Raw genomic sequence first — 12,779 nt, forward strand, 5'->3', positions numbered from 1 at the left:
ATGCACGGGAATTCTTGGACAGTGAGATCTGGATTCCAGGATATAACCTATACAGGTGTGATAGGGTAATTAGGTCACATGGAGGAGTGGGTCTGTACATTAGGGAAGACCTTGTATGCTCGGAGCTCCTTAACGTTACAAATGAGGTGGTAGAGGTACTGGGAGTAAAATAGAGAAAATAAACTTAGTTATTATTCTAATATACAAACCGCCAGATGCAACGGCCGGGGAATTCACAGAACAGATCAACAAAATAGAGAATAGCCTTGATAATTTGGAGAACCCGATACCTGATATTATCTTCCTAGGTGACTTCAACTTACCTAGTCTAAGATGGAGAATAGCAAAAAATTATATTATACCTTAAAATCTATCAGGACCTAACCAACCACAGATTAGAGAACTACTTAGATTCTGTGACAAATTTTCACTCAACCAGCAGATATCGGAGCCAACGAGAAATGAAAATATTCTAGATCTGGTCTTTACGAACAATGAAGACATAATCAGAGACATTACGATATCAGATACCACATACTCAGATCACAAGCTCATTAAAGTGCAAACTACCATCAATACTCAGAATAGACCTAAAACGTTGATAAAGCGAGAGGGGCTATTCAGTAAATTAAATTTTAATAATAAAAGGATAGACTGGGAGATAATAAACAGGGAACCTACAAACATTCCGTGGGAAACTGTCCTGAGTAATATAAATCCTACAGATGGAATTGAAAAACTGACTTCGGAAGCGTATCAAGTCTGTCTGAATGTCGGAAAATCCGACACCATTTAATATATCTTGAGGTTATCTTGAGATGATTTCGGGGCTTTTTTTTAGTGTCCCCGCGGCCCGGTCCTCGACCAGGCCTCCACCCCCAGGAAGCAGCCCGTGACAGCTGACTAACACCCAGGTACCTATTTTACTGCTAGGTAACAGGGGCATAGGGTGAAAGAAACTCTGCCCATTGTTTCTCGCCGGCGCCTGGGATCGAACCCAGAACCACAGGATCACAAGTCCAGCGTGCTGTCCGCTCGGCCGGCCGGCTCCCTATCTGTCTGTATATCATACAGACAGATAATTGCAGCTGTATTGTATAAACAAGTTACCCATAGAAAACGTAACTTGTAGTGGAATTACCATCTATAGAAAACGGGATATCATCACCACATACTATTATAAATTCTCCACCTATTATGGTGGGAATTATTCTTAAATACATTAGTCTTTGGACTTTACCATCATAAAAACATCTCATATAAATTAACTTAATTATCAATATTAAAGTAGAGTAAATGTGACCCTTCTATCACTTTCTGTCATCTGGACAATGTAATCCAGGCGTCAGGGGTGAGGGAGTGGCAGCCATTGTTGATACTAAGACCACAGAGGCTCACGGGAGCAAATACGGCTCCTGTTAATTTTACTTGGACGAAGTGTTATGGAAACCAAAGGTGTACCATTATCAACACGCTGTCAACAAATCAAGTTAAGTGTTCTTCCGAAACCCATTTATCTTTCATTTATGGCCATTAATGTCAGTATATAGGGTGACCCGATTAGAGCACGAGATAGCCTCATACTAAAGGTAATTAAGCCAGGTCTTCATTGTTCCATGTACAGTGTTTTCTCTGATATAGCTTGTCATATATTAGGAACCTGGCTTCACAGTTAGCGCCCTTTTGACAGGTCAAGACGAGGAAGCATGCTTTGTGCATCAGTTACCAGGGTGATGGAAGCTACCTCAAAGAGGGAAAATGTGGTGTCTACATCCTGGTTATACCTGGCCTGCTGTACAAATAAGATAAGGAACCTCTTCAATGTATGTAGTCTAATACTGTAGTTTGATTGGCTGCATATATATAAATTAAATTAATATAAACCCCCCCTAATGTGTAGAGGATCGATTTGTGAGATTATGAGATTATTGCAGAAATACAGTCCACTTATCATTATACAAATTGCTATCGAAGTATATAAATTAACGTAAATATAAATTCATATAAATCAAATAAATATAAATCTCACAGGTCGGTTCCCACACTGAAACATGTTCCTTTGAGCAAAGCCAGAAAAAGATTCAACGTAAAAAGAGAATGCAGACGACACTATTAAAGAAGAAAAAATAACGGAAATGCTTAAGCAGTCACGAATTTCCCGTCAAAGAAGGAATAATTTAAAGGGAGATTTAATAGGGAGATTGAAGAAATCGAGAGGAAATTGAAACGCTCATATCAAGCTGAAGAAAGGCAGTTAGAACAGAAAGCAATTCAGGAAATAAGGAAAAATCCAAAATACTTCTAACCGATGGGAAATCAAAAGCAAAAACTACTGCCAGTATTGGACCTGTTGCAAGAGTAAATTGTAACTATTCGCACGAGTGAAGGTTCATACACGGAGGATGACAAAGAAATTAGTAAAATTCTAAAAAAGCAGTATGAGGACATGTTTAGCGCTCCAATAAACAGCATGAAAGATCCAGACAATTTATTTTTGCGTGATATTCAAACCCTTTTAAATATAACACGAGCGTACTACATTTTGAAAGAGAAATTGAAAACATGCCCATGCACTCAGCTCCGGGTCCAGATTCATGGAATTCAATATTTACAAAGAAATGCAAAGTGCCAGTAGCACAGGCACTCAGTATTGTGTGGAGGAAGAGCTTGGACACGGGGGAGATACCAGATGCGCTTAAAGTAGCAGACAGTGACAGTGTCGATTTAGGTCAGCTTGAGGCTTCAAGAAGACCTGGACAAGCTGCAGGAATGGTCGAACAAATGGCTGTTAGAGTTCAATCCAAGCAAATGTAATGTAATGAAGATAGGGGTAGGAAGCAGGAGACCAGATACAAGGTATCACTTGGGAGATGAAATACTTCAAGAGTCCGAGAGAGAGAAAGACCTGGGGGTTGATATCACGCCAGACCTGTCCCCTGATGCTCACATCAAGAGGATAACAGCAGCAGCAAATGCCAGGTTGGCTAACATAAGAACGGCCTTTAAAACTTGTGTAAGGAATCTTTCAGAACATTATATACCACATATGTCAGACCAATCCTGGAGTATGCGGCACCAGCATGGAGTCCATATCTAGTCAAGCATAAGACTAAAATGGAAAAGGTTCAAAGGTTTACCACCAGACTAGTACCCGAGCTGAGAGGTATGAGCTACGAGGAGAGACTACGGGAATTAAACCTCACTTCGTTGGAAGACAGAAGAGTTAGGGGGGACATGATCACCACATTCAAGATCCTCAAGGGAATTGACAGGGTTGATAAAGACAGGCTGTTAAACACAAGGGGCACACGCACTAGGGGACACAGGTGGAAACTGAGTGCCCAAATGAGCCTCAGAGATATTAGAAAGAACTTTTTAGTGTCAGAGTGGTTGACAAATGGAATGCATTAGGAAGTGATGTGGTGGAGGCTGACTCCATACACAGTTTCAAGTGTAGATATGATAGAGCCCAATAGGCTCAGGAACCTGTACACCTGTTGATTGACAGTTGAGAGGCGGGACCAAAGAGCCAGAGCTCAACCCCCGCAAGCACAACTGGGTGAGTACAACTAGGTGAGTACATAGCCCCTCTACACAAGGGAGGCAGCAAAGCATTGGCAAAGAAGTATAACCCAGTTGCACTAACATCCCACATAATAAGAGTGATTATGAATCAGGTCACCAATTTCATGGAGACCAATGACCTCCACAACCCAGGCCAACATGGCTTTCGAGCGGGAAGATCGTGCCTCTCACAGCTACTTGAGCACTACGACAAAGTCACTGAGGCATTAGAAGAAAAACAGAATGCTGATATGGTATACATGGACTTCGCAAAAGCTTTCGATAAATGTGACCATGGAGTGATAGCACACAAAATGAGGTCAATGGGAATAACCAGTAAAGTAGGACGCTGGATACTCAGTTTTCAGTCAAAAAGGACACAACGAGTAACAGTCAATCATATAAAACCGAATCCAAGTGCAGTTAAAAGCTCTGTACCTCAGGGTACAGTCCTTGCACCACTGCTGTTCCTTATTCTCATATCAGATATAGACAACAATACAAGTCACAGCTTCGTATCATCCTTTGCAGATGACACAAACATCAGCATGAAAATTACCTCGGCTGAACACAATGAAAAACTACAAGCAGATATTAATAAAGTTTTCGACTGGGCAGCAGAAAATAACATGATATTCAACAGTGATAAATTGCAGGTACTCAGGTACGGTAAAAATGAGAACCTTAAACATAATACAGGGTACAAAACACAATCAAATGTGCCCATAGTAGGAAAACAGCATGTCAAGGATTTGGGAATAATGATGTCTGACGGCCTAACGTTTAGGGAGCATAACCAAGCAAATTTTGCATCAGCCAGAAAAATGATAGGATGGATTACGAGAACCTTCAAATCCAGGGATCCCATCACAATGGTTGTACTCTTCATGTCACTTGTGTTGTCCCGTCTTGAGTACTGCTCAGTACTCACTTCCCCATTCAGAGCAGGAGATATTGCTGAAATAGAGGGAATTCAGAGAACATATACGGCACGCATAGACACGATAAAGCATCTAAATTATTGGGTTCGTCTCAAAGCTCTCCAAATGTACTCTCTAGAAAGACGACAAGAGAGATATCAAATAATATACACCTGGAAGATACTGGAGGGCCAAGTACCAAATCTACACAGTAAAATAATAACATACTGGAGTGAACGATATGGAAGAAAATGCAGAATAGAACCAGTGAAGAGCAGAGGTGCCATAGGCACAATCAGAGAACACTGTATAAACATCAGAGGTCCGCGGTTGTTCAACGTCCTCCCAGCGCAACCTGTCCTCTTAAAAAGAACGTCGCTTTTGGCCGTTTGCCCGTATGGCCGAATTTGGACGTAATTTGAAAATGAAAAAAAAAATGAAAATAAATTTGGGATTTTTTTTTCAACAACAGTAAGTTAAGGGTCCTCTGATAGGTTAGGTGGGCAGGAAATTCTTATAAAGTTTCAAAACGTTATGAAAAACGTTAATTTAAAGTGTCCTCTTATAACCTCTGCGCGTACGCCAGACGACTCAAATAGAAAACGGAACAGAACGTCACTTTTGTGAGTCGATTTCATTTCAAATTACGTCCAAATTTAGCCATAGCGCGCATACCAGCCAAAAGTGACGTTATTTTTAAGAGGACGGGTTGCCCAGCGAGCATAAGAAATATTGCCGGAACAACCGTGGACATCTTCAAGAGGAAACTAGATTGTTTCCTCCAAGGAGTGCCGGACCAACCGGGCTGTGGTGGATATGTGGGCCGCTCCAAGCAACAGACTGGTGGACCAAACTCTCACAAGCCAAGCCTGGCCTCGGGCCGGGCTTGGGGAGTAGAAGAACTCCCAGAACCTTATCATCCAGGTATCAACCAGGAGCCAGGGCCACACCATGCGTCCCTGTAGAGGGGTTAACCTGGCCACACCAAGAGCCAGGGCCACACAAGGTGTCCCTGTAGAGGGGTTAACCTGGCCACACCAGGAGCCAGGGCCACACCATGCGTCCCTGTAGAGGGGTTAACCTGGCAACACCATGCGTCCCTGTAGAGGGGTTAACCTGGCCACACCAGGAGCCAGGGCCACACCATGCGTCCATGTAGAGGGGTTAACCTGGCCACACCATGCGTCCCTGTAGAGGGGTTAACCTGGCCACACCAGGAGCCAGGGCCACACCATGCGTCCCTGTAGAGGGGTTAACCTGGCCACACCAAGAGCCAGGGCCACACAAGGTGTCCCTGTAGAGGGGTTAACCTGGCCGCACCAGGAGCCAGGGCCACACCATGCGTCCCTGTAGAGGGGTTAACCTGGCCACACCAAGAGCCAGGGCCACACAAGGTGTCCCTGTAGCGGGGTTAACCTGGCCGCACCAGGAGCCAGGGCCACACCATGCGTCCCTGTAGAGGGGTTAACCTGGCCGCACCAGGAGCCAGGGCCACACCATGCGTCCCTGTAGAGGGGTTAACCTGGCCACACCAAGAGCCAGGGCCACACAAGGTGTCCCTGTAGAGGGGTTAACCTGGCCGCACCAGGAGCCAGGGCCACACCATGCGTCCCTGTAGAGGGGTTAACCTGGCCACACCAGGAGCCAGGGCCACACCATGCGTCCCTGTAGAGGGGTTAACCTGGCCACACCAAGAGCCAGGGCCACACAAGGTGTCCCTGTAGAGGGGTTAACCTGGCCGCACCAGGAGCCAGGGCCACACCATGCGTCCCTGTAGAGGGGTTAACCTGGCCACACCAGGAGCCAGGGCCACACCATGCGTCCCTGTAGAGGGGTTAACCTGGCCACACCAAGAGCCAGGGCCACACAAGGTGTCCCTGTAGAGGGGTTAACCTGGCCGCACCAGGAGCCAGGGCCACACCATGCGTCCCTGTAGAGGGGTTAACCTGGCCACACCAGGAGCCAGGGCCACACAAGGTGTCCCTGTAGAGGGGTTAACCTAGCCACACCAGGAGCCAGGGCCACGCAAGGTGTCCCTGTAGAGGGGTTAACCTGGCCACACCAGGAGCCAGGGCCACGCAAGGTGTCCCTGTAGAGGGGTTAACCTGGCCACACCAGGAGCCAGGGCCACACCATGCGTCCCTGTAGAGGGGTTAACCTGGCCACACCAGGAGCCAGGGCCACACAAGGTGTCCCTGTAGAGGGATTAACCTGGCCACACCAGGAGCCAGGGCCACGCAAGGTGTCCCTGTAGAGGGGTTAACCTGGCCACACCAGGAGCCAGGGCCACACAAGGTGTCCCTGTAGAGGGGTTAACCTGGCCACACTAGGAGCCAGGGCCACACCATGCGTCCCTGTAGAGGGGTTAACCTGGCCACACCAGGAGCCAGGGCCACACAAGGTGTCCCTGTAGAGGGGTTAACCTGGCCACACTAGGAGCCAGGGCCACACCATGCGTCCCTGTAGAGGGGTTAACCTGGCCACACCAGGAGCCAGGGCCACACAAGGTGTCCCTGTAGAGGGGTTAACCTGGCCGCACCAGGAGCCAGGGCCACACCATGCGTCCCTGTAGAGGGGTTAACCTGGCCACACCAGGAGCCAGGGCCACACAAGGTGTCCCTGTAGAGGGGTTAACCTGGCCGCACCAGGAGCCAGGGCCACACCATGCGTCCCTGTAGAGGGGTTAACCTGGCCACACCAAGAGCCAGGGCCACACAAGGTGTCCCTGTAGAGGGGTTAACCTGGCCGCACCAGGAGCCAGGGCCACACCATGCGTCCCTGTAGAGGGGTTAACCTGGCCACACCAGGAGCCAGGGCCACACCATGCGTCCCTGTAGAGGGGTTAACCTGGCCACACCAAGAGCCAGGGCCACACAAGGTGTCCCTGTAGAGGGGTTAACCTGGCCGCACCAGGAGCCAGGGCCACACCATGCGTCCCTGTAGAGGGGTTAACCTGGCCACACCAGGAGCCAGGGCCACACAAGGTGTCCCTGTAGAGGGGTTAACCTGGCCACACCAGGAGCCAGGGCCACGCAAGGTGTCCCTGTAGAGGGGTTAACCTGGCCACACCAGGAGCCAGGGCCACGCAAGGTGTCCCTGTAGAGGGGTTAACCTGGCCACACCAGGAGCCAGGGCCACACCATGCGTCCCTGTAGAGGGGTTAACCTGGCCACACCAGGAGCCAGGGCCACACAAGGTGTCCCTGTAGAGGGATTAACCTGGCCACACCAGGAGCCAGGGCCACGCAAGGTGTCCCTGTAGAGGGGTTAACCTGGCCACACCAGGAGCCAGGGCCACACAAGGTGTCCCTGTAGAGGGGTTAACCTGGCCACACTAGGAGCCAGGGCCACACCATGCGTCCCTGTAGAGGGGTTAACCTGGCCACACCAGGAGCCAGGGCCACACAAGGTGTCCCTGTAGAGGGGTTAACCTGGCCACACTAGGAGCCAGGGCCACACCATGCGTCCCTGTAGAGGGGTTAACCTGGCCACACCAGGAGCCAGGGCCACACAAGGTGTCCCTGTAGAGGGGTTAACCTGGCCGCACCAGGAGCCAGGGCCACACCATGCGTCCCTGTAGAGGGGTTAACCTGGCCACACCAGGAGCCAGGGCCACACAAGGTGTCCCTGTAGAGGGGTTAACCTGGCCGCACCAGGAGCCAGGGCCACACCATGCGTCCCTGTAGAGGGGTTAACCTGGCCACACCAGGAGCCAGGGCCACACCATGCGTCCCTGTAGAGGGGTTAACCTGGCCACACCAGGAGCCAGGGCCACCAAGGCGAGGCATCTGCCAGAGCTGCCTCAATCTTGGCGTAAGTTCGAGGTCGACGTTGACATTCATAGTGCCAAGACGGAACACTTTCCATACCTCATCTTAGACATTTTCTTATGAGTGGTTCCTCATTCTCCTCGTCCTCCTCCTCGTCCTCCCTCCTCGTCCTCCTCCTCGTCCTCCTCCTCGTCCTCCTCCTCGTCCTCCTCCTCGTCCTCCCTCCTCGTCCTCCCTCCTCGTCCTCCCTCCTCGTCCTCCTCCTCGTCCTCCCTCCTCGTCCTCCCTCCTCATCCTCCTCCTCGTCCTCCCTCCTCGTCCTCCCTCCTCGTCCTCCTCCTCGTCCTCCCTCCTCGTCCTCCCTCCTCGTCCTCCCTTCTCGTCCTCCCTCCTTGTCCTCCCTCCTCGTCCTCCTCCTCGTCCTCCTCCTCGTCCTCCCTCCTCGTCCTCCTCCTCGTCCTCCTCCTCGTCCTCCCTCCTCGTCCTCCCTCCTCGTCCTCCCTCCTCGTCCTCCTCCTCGTCCTCCCTCCTCGTCCTCCCTCCTCGTCCTCCCTCCTCGTCCTCCCTCCTCGTCCTCCCTCCTCGTCCTCCTCCTCGTCCTCCTCCTCGTCCTCCCCCTCGTCCTCCCCCTCGTCTTCGTGATTAACACGTCGCATTAATATATGGACTAAATACATCCGATAAAAATATGACGTATTGGTCAAGATTTAAAAACCGTATTAATAACGTTTTCTATACATTGGCCTCGAGAGGTTAGGTGGGTTGCACGGGTTCGTACGGTCCCAGTTAGGCAAAGCATATGCATTTTCTTCGTTTGTTGTTAGGCACAGTTACGTTAGAGGAGCCTGACGGCTGAGTGGACAGCGCTCGGGATTCGTAGTCCTAAGGTTCCGGGTTCGATCCCCGGTGGAATCGGAAACAAATGGGCAGAGTTTCTTTCACCCTGATGCCCCTGTTCACCTAGTAGTAAATAGGTACCTGGGAGCTTGACAGCTGTTCGGGCTGCTTCCTGGGGATATGTAACAAAAAGGAGCCTGGTCGAGGACCGGGCCGCTGGGACGCTAAGCCCCAAAATCATTTCAAGATAACCTCAAGAAGATAGGAAAAAAACCCACTGCATTTCTTACGTTGTGTCATATTGTGCATACTAACCTAACCCATCCCAGCCTTACTCGGCCAAGCCTAACCTAGGTTAGTGCATGTTGTTGTGTGGTAGAGCACCCTACCCTGCTCACCCCTCAGTGTTCTCCATGTGTGTTACCTGCTTGATGCCTGCTTGATGGGGTTCTGGGAGTTCTTCTACTCCGCAAGAACGGCCTGAGGCCAGGCTTGACTTATGAGAGTGTGGTCCACCAGGCTGTTGCTTGGAGCGGCCCGCAGGCCCACATATCCACCACAACCTGATTGGTCCGGCACTCCGTGAAGAAAACTATCTAGTTTCCTCGTGAATATGTCCACGGTTGTTCCGGCAATATTTCTTATGCTTGCTGGGAGGACGTTGAACAACCGCGGACCTCTGATGTTTATACAGTGTTCTCTGATTGTGCCTATGGCACCTCTGCTCTTCACTGGTTCTATTCTGCATTTTCTTCCATATCGTTCACTCCAGTACGTTGTTATTTTACTGTGTAGATTTGGGACCTGGCCCTCTAGTATTTTCCATGTATATATTATGTCTCTCGTCTTCTTTCTAGTGAGTACATTTGGAGAGCTTTGAGGTGCTTGAGCATAATTTAGGTACTTTATCACGTCAATGCGTGCCGTATATGTTCTCTATATTCCCTCTTTTTCATCAATCTCTCCTGCTTTGAAGGGGGAAGTGAGTACCGAGCAGTACTCGAGACGGGACAACACAAGTGACTTGAAGAGTACAACCATTGTGATGGGATCCCTGGATTTGAAAGTTCTCGTAATCCATCCTATCATTTTTCTGGCTGTCGCAATATTTGCTTGGTTATGCTCCCTAAACGTTAGGTCGTCGGACATCATTATTCCCAAATCCTTTACATGTTGTTTTCCTATTATGGGCACATTTGATTGTGTTTTGTACCCTGTATTATGTTGAAGGTCATCATTTTTACCGTACCTGAGTACCTGGAATTTATCACTGTTAAACATCATGTTATTTTCTGATGCCCAGTCAAAAACTTTATTAATATCTGCTTGTAGGTTTTCAGTGTCTTCAGCAGAGGTAATTTTCATCCTGATTTTTGTGTCATCTCACAAAAGCTGCAACTGCCTCTATGTAACTCCACAACCATCACAATCCCGCTACCTGAAATCCACCATGACCACCAGACCCCTTTTAATCCACCAACACGATGCAAATCCAACAACCTCCAATCCACCAACACCACCAATTCCCATAAATCATTAACGCCACTAATCACACCCAACAATCAATTTCAATGTCTTTCTTTATTATGCACCCCATACCCATCCCGTGGGCGGTGGAGTGAAGGATTACAGAGGCACATAATCGGTTCAGGAACTGAACTCTCTGGTTCGTTTAGCTAAGCAAATAATCTTTTGACGCTAATTACAAAATGATTAATGTTATATATACATGTACACATTCTCATACATACATGTACATACATACATATATATATATATATATATATATATATATATATATATATATATATATATATATATATATATATATATATATATATATATATATATATATATACATACGTATACATATATGCATAAACATACATATTTAATCACCCACTCACATACACACATCAATAATCTTTTGTGTCACAAGTGATCAACAAGAGGCTCACAACAGTCACTATACAACCCGTCCTCTTAAAAATAACGTCAGTTTTGGCTGGTATGCGCACTATGGCCAAATTTGGACGTAATTTGAAATGAAATCGACTCACAAAAGTGACGTTCTGTTCCGTTTTCTGTTTGGGTCGTCCAGCGTACGCGCAGAGGTTATAAGAGGACACTTTAAATTAACGTTTTTCATAACGTTTTGAAACTTTATGAGAATTTCCTGCCCACCTAACCTATCAGAGGACCCTTAACTTACTGTTGTTGAAAAAAAAAATCCCAAATTTATTTTCATTTTTTTTTCATTTTCAAATTACGTCCAAATTCGGCCATACGGACAAACGGCCAAAAGCGACGTTCTTATTAAGAGGACAGGTTGCACTATACAAGGCACTTTACATCTATGGTGAGTCACACAGTTACTAGTCTTGCTCCACGCCCACCCAACTGGGCGGCAGCTTTACAGTCATGTGCTCCACACCCACCCAACTGGGCGGCAGCTTTACAGTCATGTGCTCCACACCCACCCAACTGGGCGGCAGCTTTACAGTCATGTGCTCCACACCCACCCAACTGGGCGGCAGCTTTACAGTCGTGTCCTCCACACCCACCCAACTGGGCGGCAGCTTTACAGTCATGTGCTCCACACCCACCCAACTGGGCGGCAGCTTTACAGTCATGTGCTGCACACCCACCCAACTGGGCGGCAGCTTTACAGTCATGTGCTCCACACCCACCCAACTGGACGGCAGCTTTACAGTCATGTGCTCCACACCCACCCAACTGGACGGCAGCTTTACAGTCATGTGCTCCACACCCACCCAACTGGGCGGCAGCTTTACAGTCATGTGCTCCACACCCACCCAACTGGGCGGCAGCTTTACAGTCATGTGCTCCACACCCACCCAACTGGGCGTCAGCTTTACAGTCATGTGCAGGCTGCACCTACAGTCAGCAAATTTTGAATACTTCGCTAAGATTTCGGGCAGCACATCATTATGAATGAAGAACTTACACACATCTTGGACACTATTGATGGTGTTATCTCTAAATTCCGCGATGGTTTCACATTCCATTATATAATGACACACCACTAATAAATCTAAAATTGTCATCATACTCACCCATCATACCCATCTAGATTGGGTATGATAGCATGATTTCCCTTTAAATCATTAATTTCCGATAAACTTTTTTTCGACAAGTGTATATATTTATGGTATGTATGTATGTATGTATGTATGTATGTATGTATGTATGTATGTATGTATGTATGTATCATTCGTAGACTATGGCAAACTTATTAGTTTCAATTACCTCCCCTCTGGAGAATATCTGAGTGGTGCTAAGAGCTTCCTGAATGTTACTGCCTCACACGACACTCCCCTCACCTGCCTCACACGACACTCCCCTCACCTGCCTCACACGACACTCCCCTCACCTGCCTCACACGACACTCCCCTCACCTGCCTCACACGACACTCTCCCCTCACCTGCCTCACACGACACTCCCCTCACCTGCCTCACACGACACTCCCCTCACCTGCCTCACACGACACTCCCCTCACCTGCCTCACACGACACTCCCCTCACCTGCCTCACACGACACTCTCCCCTCACCTGCCTCACACGACACTCCCCTCACCTGCCTCACACGACACTCCCCTCACCTGCCTCACACGACACTCTCCCCTCACCTGCCTCACACGACACTCCCCTCACCTGCCTCACACGAC

General features: G+C 48.5%; 1 protein-coding gene across 4 annotated transcripts in view; it reads left to right on the top strand.

Moving 5' to 3' along the window:
* The window catches only part of RhoGAP19D (Rho GTPase activating protein at 19D), a 563,531-nt gene that overhangs the window by 154,726 nt on the left and 396,026 nt on the right, over positions 1-12,779 (top strand). The window lies entirely within an intron of this gene.

This window comes from Procambarus clarkii, chromosome 40 (genome assembly GCF_040958095.1).
Source record: "Procambarus clarkii isolate CNS0578487 chromosome 40, FALCON_Pclarkii_2.0, whole genome shotgun sequence".
Classification (NCBI taxonomy): domain Eukaryota; kingdom Metazoa; phylum Arthropoda; class Malacostraca; order Decapoda; family Cambaridae; genus Procambarus; species Procambarus clarkii.